General features: G+C 58.5%; 2 non-coding genes and 1 pseudogene across 2 annotated transcripts in view; all 3 read left to right on the top strand.

The window, feature by feature from the left end:
- Positions 1 to 4,821: 4,821 nt before the first annotated feature.
- On the top strand, positions 4,822 to 7,192 carry LOC145273443 (small subunit ribosomal RNA; annotated as a pseudogene).
- A 398-nt stretch (positions 7,193 to 7,590) lies between these two features.
- LOC145273402 (5.8S ribosomal RNA) lies at positions 7,591 to 7,748 on the top strand. Its single transcript, XR_013866384.1, has one exon. It is a non-coding gene; the product is annotated as a 5.8S ribosomal RNA (ribosomal RNA).
- Positions 7,749 to 8,341: 593 nt separating this feature from the next.
- Positions 8,342 to 10,000, top strand: part of LOC145273602 (large subunit ribosomal RNA) — a 5,724-nt gene continuing 4,065 nt past the window's right edge. Inside the window, exon 1 of the ribosomal RNA XR_013866425.1 lies at positions 8,342 to 10,000. This exon is cut by the window's right edge and continues 4,065 nt beyond it. This is a non-coding gene — a ribosomal RNA (large subunit ribosomal RNA).

The raw sequence follows: 10,000 nt of genomic DNA, 5'->3' as shown, positions 1-10,000 counted from the left end.
CTTCCAGACGCCTACCGACACCACATGCTGCTGGCTGGCTGTCTGTTGTTACAATGGAATTTAAAAAAAAAAACAAACAAAAAACCCCAACTCTATTAAGATTTTCGATAGTTGGAAAATAATAATAAATTAAGATTTTCGATAGATTGAAAATAATGATAAATTGATTTTAGCAGGGCTGCTGAGTTAGCTTATAGGAGCGAGCTAAAGTAAGAAAGAAACACGCCGAAACACACCGACCGGCACCCCCGACGACGACCACGGGTAAACGGCGGGACTTTGCCGCCTCTTAAGCAAGTTTGACTGACGACTACCACGGCTATTCGGCTAGGTAGGTAGGTAGTCCTCCTCCTCGGCCACCTAGCCGTCGTCGTCGTCGATCGAGCGACCGGGTATATTCAAGACGCCTCTACCGACACCACCACACCAGCGGGCAGTTTAGCGAGCTTGCCAACTCCTCTGCCTCCTCAAGCGCTTCCAGACGCCTACCGACACCACATGCTGCTGGCTGGCTGTCTGTTGTTACAATGGAATTTAAAAAAAAAAACAAACAAAAAACCCCAACTCTATTAAGATTTTCGATAGTTGGAAAATAATAATAAATTAAGATTTTCGATAGATTGAAAATAATGATAAATTGATTTTAGCAGGGCTGCTGAGTTAGCTTATAGGAGCGAGCTAAAGTAAGAAAGAAACACGCCGAAACACACCGACCGGCACCCCCGACGACGACCACGGGTAAACGGCGGGACTAACTGTGACTCTCTTAAGGTGTGAGGAGGCTTTGCCTCTTAAGCAAGTTTGACTGACGCCTACCGACACCGGTCAGGTCGGCGAGGCTCCCGGCGGCCCCGAGCGGGACCACAGGTTGCGGAAGGCGTCCAAGTGAGCGGCGGCGACGCCAGGAGGCCCCCGGGGTCGACTCCGCGGCCCCCGGGTCGGTGTGCGGGCCTCCAGAGCTCGATAAAGTAGTGGTGTCGCTAGCGGTCGAGAAGGCACTTTTCGACGCCTACTGCCACCCCCACATGGCGGTAGGCGCAAAACTGGAAAATCGCCGACCAGAAATGTCGCTTCGTATAATCGACGTTTTTTTTGACCACCATTTTCAGGTGTCGGAGGTGGGTCTGGACGAATACCAACACCATTTCTGGGGTTTCACAACCGCCCGGCTTCTCCGACATATGTTGGAAAGGAGTAGCGATCGAGCGAAGGGGGCTGTCGGTAGGCGGCCGCGGGTTGCATGTGTGCCCGGGACAGCACCCCCATCCAACTAAGGGGTGTCCCCCGGGGGCCAGGGGGACCTCGTCCAGGTCGGCCGGGCGCTTCCAGACGCCTACCGACACCGGTCAGGTCGGCGAGGCTCCCGGCGGCCCCGAGCGGGACCACAGGTTGCGGAAGGCGTCCAAGTGAGCGGCGGCGACGCCAGGAGGCCCCCGGGGTCGACTCCGCGGCCCCCGGGTCGGTGTGCGGGCCTCCAGAGCTCGATAAAGTAGTGGTGTCGCTAGCGGTCGAGAAGGCACTTTTCGACGCCTACTGCCACCCCCACATGGCGGTAGGCGCAAAACTGGAAAATCGCCGACCAGAAATGTCGCTTCGTATAATCGACGTTTTTTTTGACCACCATTTTCAGGTGTCGGAGGTGGGTCTGGACGAATACCAACACCATTTCTGGGGTTTCACAACCGCCCGGCTTCTCCGACATATGTTGGAAAGGAGTAGCGATCGAGCGAAGGGGGCTGTCGGTAGGCGGCCGCGGGTTGCATGTGTGCCCGGGACAGCACCCCCATCCAACTAAGGGGTGTCCCCCGGGGGCCAGGGGGACCTCGTCCAGGTCGGCCGGGCGCTTCCAGACGCCTACCGACACCGGTCAGGTCGGCGAGGCTCCCGGCGGCCCCGAGCGGGACCACAGGTTGCGGAAGGCGTCCAAGTGAGCGGCGGCGAGAAGCGGAGGCCCCCGGGGTCGACTCCGCGGCCCCCTTTCAGGTGTGCGGGCCCTCCAGTAGGCCTCAAGTAGTGGTGTCGCTAGCGGTCGAGAAGGCACTTTTCGACGCCTACTGCCACCCCCACATGGCGGTAGGTGTAAAATCGGAATAGACCGGACCAGGAATGTCGAGGGGGAAAAAAATGACAAAGTCCTGGTGTGCCTAGCCTACGAGAAGGCACTTTGCGACGCCTACCGACATCCCCATGTGGCAGTAGGCGTAAAACTGGAAAATCGCCGACCAGAAATGTCGCTTCGTATAATCGACGTTTTTTTTGACCACCATTTTCAGGTGTCGGAGGTGGGTCTGGACAAATACCAACACCATTTCTGGGGTTTTCCAGTTTGAAAGTTTTATAAAACATGTTCGGTAGGAAGCACACTTTGGTGTGTCGGTTCGTCGGAGCAGCGACTCTTTGCCTCGTGGTGGTCCGGAACGTCTCTACGGGCTTGTCGCAAAGGCGTCAGAAAGTGGCATCTCCGCCGCCTAGGGCTGTCACCGTTATCGCTGTCGCCGCGCTCCAACTTGTTTTGATCCGCCGCCTTCGTTCCTGCCAACCGTGCGCCCGCTCATCGTCGTTAGGTTATAATACGTGGTACGTGTGTGTGCTTCTCCGTGGACCTAGGGCTGCTCGACGTGTCGAACGATATGTTGGAACAACTAACGGCTCCTTTTCCTGGTTCCATAGTCGTCGTGGTACCCGCGTCGTCAGCCATATCTATGTCCACCATGTTTAGCCGATACGTTTGCTGCAGCTTCTGCTTCCGCCTCAGCGTTCGCCGCTCTCAGCCGCCGCTGTTGTTGCTGCCGTTCTGCCATTCAACCACTACCTGCGAATCTTTCGATGATCGGCCGAACGACCCATCGCTGTGCGACCGATAAATCCTCCGGATTAGGGAGAAACGCCGCCGCTCTCTGCCGCCGTCGAACGGAAAAACGTACATTGTAACGAACGAACGAACGAACGAACGAATTAACGAACGAGCGAACAAACAAACAAAAATAGCCGCGGGGGATGCACTATGTAGATCCTGATCCCCTTGTAACCATACGTACGTTGTTCGATGCTCTCCCGTCCTGGAAGTCGCCGCAGCAAACAGGAGGATGAGCAGCAGCAGGCGCCGCCGCCGTAACCGCCGCCTGCCTGCCGCCTCCTACTCCTGTCAGCGTCCGATCTCACAGCCGTGTGAACGTTCGCTGACACCCGATTTCTTTCCGTCTGGCAAAACCTTGGACGTCCCGCTCGCGGTACACGTGCTGCAGCGACTTCTCGTCCGACAACGCATAAGCGTCGACGTCTGCCGCCGCATCTTCTGATACGTGGACGGTGATAGCGCTAGTCCCTTCTTGCGCCACCTCCACCTTTGTTAGCGCCAAAGAAGATCGATCGAGCAGTCGTGGTCGCAGTCGATTAACCCGTTTTCACCGTCCGCAGTTCCCAAGCCGCCGATCAAGTCGTTGCTCTTCTTGTTCGTTCTTCCCATACCGTCGATTTGCACGGCTGCCGGATGAGCCATCCTCTGTCCGGCGAAGCGCTCACGTCAGTGATCGATACTTGCACCGACAGTCCTCCCGCTCGCGACTCGGTGCTCGAATCGGACTCGTTCGTTTTTATCTCGATGCGATTGTGAAAAGGGGGACCGGTCGTCAATGTCGTGTGTGTCGACGATGTTGTTCGCCCGGTCCGCCGCGTTGTTGTCGTTTTTTTTTTTTTTTTTTTTTTCCCCTAACGTTCGCCGTCGCACGGACGAAAGGGTGAGAAAAAAAAAAAAAAGCTCGAAAAAGCCGCCCAAAAAAATCGGACCGAGGAGCCGCTTGCGAGAACGCGCCATGTGCACGTTGTCTCTCCTCGGTTTTCCGAGCACGAACACGACGCCGGTCGGTCGGTCGGTCGACGAAGGCGACGACGAAGGTGACGGGAAAATTTACGCCGCCGCTGCCCTGGTCCAGCTCCTCCCCGATGACGGCTGTGATGTTGACGTTGACGTTGGCGACGACGACGACGACGACGGAGACGACGACGACGACGAGACGGCATCGATGGCGACCACGATGACGACGACCTCGACGAGTTCAGTCTGCACCTTGACCTCCGATGTCCGTGTGCACTGCCGTCGTGCTGTTTGTCGTTTGTCGTATGTATCGCTGTCAAGGGTGCCGTTGTCGTTGTTGTTGTCGACGTTGTTGCTTGCTCTCTCGTCTCGGTCGGTTGGTACGTTGATGACGACGACGACGACGAAGACGACGACGACGACGACGAGACGGCATCGATGGCGACCACGATGACGACGACCTCGACGATTCCAGTCTGCACCTTGACCTCCGATGTCCGTGTGCACTGCCGTCGTGCTGTTTGTCGTTTGTCGTATGTATCGCTGTCAAGGGTGCCGTTGTCGATGTTGTTGTTGTCGACGCTGTCGTCTGTTCTCTCTTCTCGGCCGGCTGTGACGTGGACGTTGACGACGACGACGACGAGACGGAATCGATGGCGACCACGATGACGACGACCTCGGCGAGTTCAGTCTGCACCTTGACCCTCGATGTCCGTGTGCACTGCCGTCGTGCTGCTTGTCGTTTGTCGTATGTATCGCTGTCAAGGGTGCCGTTGTCGTTGTTGTTGTCGACGTTGGTCGCTTTCGTTCTTTGAGTCTCGGTCTCGGTCCAAGTCAGGGGAGAAACAAAAAAGAGGCCATCAGCGCGGGCAGCGCGCTTCTTCTGACGGCGAACCCCCTCGAAAAATAAATAAACACGTGCCCGTCGTTGTAGTTGTCTGTCTTATGTCGGTCGGTCGGTCGGTCGGTCTGTCGTTCTGTCGAAACAAAGTCCCAAATTCCAACGATACCTGGTTGATCCTGCCAGTAGTCATATGCTTGTCTCAAAGCTTAAGCCATGCAAGTGTAAGTTCACGCCACGCATTAGAACGGGCGAAACCGCGAATGGCTCAGGAACCGGACCTAATCCTCGGGACCGTATTCCTCCTCGGAGGCGATGGATAACTGTGGCAATTCTAGAGCTAATACATGTGACACAGGCCGCGATCGGTCGGCGCGCCGTCGTCGCCACGCCTCGCGCGCTGGCACCCGCGTCGGCCGTTCCGGGTCGCGGCGCTACATATTAGACTGAGACCGATGCGCGTCATTCCGTCCTCCCGTCGTCGGCGTTCCCGCTCGCGGGTCCGTTCGGTGGCGGGGCTCATAGGGCGGCGCGCTCCGCTTTGGTGACTCTGGATAACTCACTGGTCGATCGCACGAGCTTTCACGCCCGGCGACGGGTCTCTCGAGGGTCCGCCCTATCAACTGTCGACGGTCGGTTAAGTGCCTACCGTGGTTACTACGGGTAACGGGGAATCGGGGTTCGATTCCGGAGAGGGAGCATGCGAAACGGCTACCACATCCAAGGAAGGCAGCAGGCGCGCAAATTACCCACTCCCGGCACGGGGAGGTAGTGACGAAAAATAACGACGCGGGACTCTGTCGAGGCCCCGCGATCGGAATGAGTACACTTCAAATCCGTTAACGAGGACCAACCGGAGGGCAAGTCTGGTGCCAGCAGCCGCGGTAATTCCAGCTCCGGTAGCGTATATTAAAGTTGTTGCGGTTAAAAAGCTCGTAGTCCGAACTCGGGTTCGTGGTCGCGCAAGCGGCCCCGGGGCGGCGGCGCCATCGTCCGTCGTTGACTTTGGTCGTCCGTTCGCATTCCCGGCCCTTTCCGCCGGTGTCAACCGCTAGCATACCCGCCACGCGGTCCTGCCGGCGAGGTGGACGAGGAGGTCGTGATCGGGATCCGGGAAAAAAAAAACAAGTGGTCGTCGGTTCGGTTCCGGGAGTAGTCTAACGGGGGGGTGCTACGTGTGTGTGTTTGGGTGCGTTCATTCGCATCCCCGCACTCTGACCCCCGCGCTTCTCTCCCTCTCCCTTTCCGCGCGTTCCTCTTTTTTTTTGAACCCCCCGGTCCGCTCCGAGTCCCTGCTTCGTGTCTTGTCTGCGCGCGTGTTGCGGTCGGCGGTTTCTCCTCCAAGGGTGCTCTTAACCGAGTGTCCGCGGCGGCCGGTACGTTCACTTTGAAAAAATTAGAGTGCTCAGAGCGGGCTGTTCAAGCTTGCATACGATAAGCATGGAATGATGGAAGAGGGCCTCGTCTACGTCTGTCGGTCTCCGTCTACGGCGAGGCAATGATCGAAGGGAGCGGTCGGGGCCACTCGTATTGCGACGTTAGAGGTGAAATTCTTGGATCGTCGCAAGACGAACTGCAGCGATGGCGTGTGGCAAGCACGTTTTCCTCGATCAAGAGCGAAAGTCGGAGGTTCGAAGACGATCAGATACCGTCGTAGTTCCGACCGTAAACGATGCCGACCGGCGATCCGCCGGCGTTCGCTTCCATGACCCGGCGGGTAGCCTGCGGGAAACCAGAGTTCGGTTCCGGGGGGAGTATGGTTGCAAAGCTGAAACTTAAAGGAATTGACGGAAGGGCACCACCAGGAGTGGAGCCTGCGGCTTAATTTGACTCAACACGGGAAAACTCACCCGGTCCGGACACCGGTAGGATTGACAGATCGATAGCTCTTTCTCGATTCGGTGGGTGGTGGTGCATGGCCGTTCTTAGTTGGTGGAGCGATCCGTCTGGTTGATTCCGATAACGAACGAGACTCCGGCCTGCTAACTAGTGCGCCGATGTCAGTGATTTTTACGGCGGGCTCGGCGTCCTCCGTGGCGCTCGGGTCCGGGTCGGTTTTCTCACGCACTTCTTAGAGGGACGGGTGGCAGAAAGCCACACGAGGCGGAGCGATAACAGGTCTGTGATGCCCTTAGATGTCCGGGGCCGCACGCGCGCTACACTGGAGGTATCAGCGGGGACTTCGCCCCGGCCCGAGAGGGTTGGGAAACCTCTGAACCACCTCCCGTGATAGGGATCGGGGCCTGTAACCAACCCCGTGAACGAGGAATTCCCGGTAGGCGCGGGTCAACAGCCCGCGTCGATCACGTCCCTGCCCTTTGTACACACCGCCCGTCGCTACTACCGATCGAACGGTCCGGTGAGGTCCTCGGATCTGGCCGACGACGCCGCCGGGCAGTGCGCGACGTGTCCGTCACGACACTCGTGCATCTACGCCTCGGCGTTCGATGCCTGGAGAAGACGACCGAACCCGATCGTTTAGAGGAAGTAAAAGTCGTAACAAGGTTTCCGTAGGTGAACCTGCGGAAGGATCATTACCGTTTTCCCGTTCGAGACTGGTTTGTTGTTTTCCGGCCTACCTCCTCTGTCTGTCGGCGTCAACGCCTCGAATGCGCGCAAACAAACCTATAAAAGGCGGAGCGAGAGATAGATTTGTGGTGACGCGGAGGTTTTTAAAGCCCCAGCTCTTCTTGCTTGCTTCCGCGTCTTACCACCTGTTTGTTTTTTCGCCCACCGCAAGTGATGGCCGCTTCTTCTTTGCCTTGTCGCCGCTTTATCGTTTTTTTTGTTTTTTTGCAGCCGCTGTGCCACCGCCGCTAGCTAAAAAAACAAACTACTCGCGACATTGCAATGCCGTCACGCCTCCTCGCACAGACCTCCTCGCACACTACTAAATCTATATAAACAAAAACTAATATAAAAAAACCAAGTGCTGAACCCTGGACGGGGGATCACTCGGCTCGTCCGTCGATGAAGAGCGCGGCCAGCCGCGATAACTGATGCGAATTGCAGGACTCAGTGAACATCGACACCTCGAACGCACATTGCGGCCCCGAGATCCCTTGTCTCGGGGCCACGTCCGGTCGAGAGGCGGAACGTTACATGTCTTTCTCCGTTAACGAAACGACATCTTGCCGTCCCCGTGCCCGCCCGGTCCTCGGCACGGTGGTAACCGGGACGTCGCAGGAGCGAGTGACGAGGGGGAAGAAAAATAAAAAAAGAATTGACTCCTTTCAATGTCTTTTTTTTTTTTAAAACCCTCTCCGGCCTCCTCCTTCGTCTCCCGCTGGCAGACCGCGGAGTCTTTTCCCTTTTCGACCGCGTGAAGAAACACTGTGGAGGAGGAGCAGGAGGAGTCTGTCCGAAAGCAGCCGAAGGGAGACCAAAAAAAAAGTACCGACCTAACCGACTGCCGACGTAAGCGCCGCCTGCTCGTCTCGCTCTCTGCCTCATGAAGGTGTCTCTCAGCGACGCCTCGAGCAGCGCGACGAGCACGGCCGTCGCACCGTAAAAAGGTGGCCGCGTCGTAGGCAACGCAACGTCGGATGGGGAGGACCCACGCTTTTTTTTAATTGTTGGCTTCTTCATTTTCGGTCGGACGGGCGCTATATCGGCCAGCCGTCGTCACACGGAGGGTACCGATCGAGATTCCTCTCCTCCAAACACCACACTCTACTAAAAACCGCCGCCCTCGGCTCGGACGAGACGACCCGCTGAACTTAAGCATATCGCTAAGCGGAGGAAAAGAAACCAACCGGGATTCCCTTAGTAACGGCGAGTGAACCGGGAGAAGCCCAACGCCGAATCCCGTCGCAAGTTAAAGGCTTCGGGACGTGTGGCGCATGGGTCGAAGGCAGCCGTTCGTTTTCGTCTCGCATAGTTCGGAGTTCCCTCGATCGGGGCCGCCCGCGGCGGGTGCCAGGCCCATTCGGTGCGGACGGCGAGCGACGGCCTTCGATCCGAGAGTCGGGTTGCTTGGGAACGCAGCCCAAATCGGGTGGTAAGCTCCATCCAAGGCTAAATACCGGGACGAGTCCGATAGTCGACAAGTACCGTGAGGGAAAGTTGAAAAGAACTTTGGAGAGAGAGTTCAAGAGAACGTGAAACCGCCCAGGGGTAAACGGGTGGGACCGCTCACCGCGATCGCGGGGGGACTCAGTCCGGTGCTGCCTAGGCTCGAGCCCAAACTCGATGTGTGTTCTTGAAAGAGAGGCCGTCGCGGCACAGGTCGTCGTTCGTCGTGTCCGCGGGGGACTCGTTCCCCGCGGTTCCAGCTTTTGTGCCCGCGTCGCCGACGAAGGAGACGGGCCGCGTGGATAGCGGGAAGGGAAACGTGGTGACGACCGCGGCGTCGGTAGGTGGCTGCGTCGGTTGGCTGCGACGGAGGGGACTCGTCCTCTCGATCGCTGCTGCCGCCGGGCCCTAACCCGCCGCATCCGTCGCCGCCGCTTCTTCTTTCCTCCTGCTCCCTCCGCGCGCGACTCCGCTGCACCCGTCCCCTTCATCATCGCTCGGCGTAATCATGGCGCGGGCGCTTCGGCGCGACCTCCGCGCGGCCGGCACCGGACGCACTTCCCCTCCGGTCCGTCGTCGCGACCCGTTCCCGGCGTGCAGGTCGAACACGCGGGTTTTTTTCCGTAGGCGGCAGGCGTTTCATCACCCTGAAAACCCCCGTCTTCCCACCTTGTGAAGTCGGGGGCCACCGGCCGTCGGGCCCGCGAACGTAACTGCCCCTTTCTGCCGGGAACGGAGGAAATCTGACACGATCCGTTACACGTGGCGAGCCGGTCCGTTTTGATCCCGCCGGAAGTCGCGTGCGGGCGACGCACTCTGTGTGTCGCTCCTTAGGCGCCCCACCGTCTCGGGCGCGTGCGCGATGAGAGGCGGGATAGGACTGGCGCGGCCTCGCCGTCACGCACCTCGCCGACGTTTCGGGTTCTTGTCGGGGGCAACCCCGCCCGCGCCCGTTTCCGTTTCCGGAGAGGTCGCTCGGCGACGCTTTTTTACTCGAGCCGCCCGCCACCCCGGGTCAGCGACGTGCATCGGCAACCCACCCGACCCGTCTTGAAACACGGACCGAGGAGTCCTGGCCGTTCGCGAGTCGTAGGGGCCACCTCTGACTAACCCCGAAGGCGAAGCGAAAGCGAGAGAGCGTGTAGGAGGGCGTCGATCGGGAGAGGTGTCGTGGCAAAGTCGTCCGGGGGTCGTCGGGGGGTGTCGTCGGTCTCGTGCCGTCGTCTTCTCCTCGCCTCACCCGCCTCCGAGCCGTGCCCGATCCCGCCGGCGCGGCGTTTTCGGCCTTCCGCCGTCGCTGCTGCGGTGCCCGCAACTTTTCCTTTTTTCTC

This window comes from Euprymna scolopes, unplaced genomic scaffold (genome assembly GCF_053919585.1).
Source record: "Euprymna scolopes isolate OS-2025 unplaced genomic scaffold, ASM5391958v1 sca1, whole genome shotgun sequence".
NCBI lineage: Eukaryota > Metazoa > Mollusca > Cephalopoda > Sepiida > Sepiolidae > Euprymna > Euprymna scolopes.
This window is presented reverse-complemented; position numbering and strand designations above follow the sequence as displayed.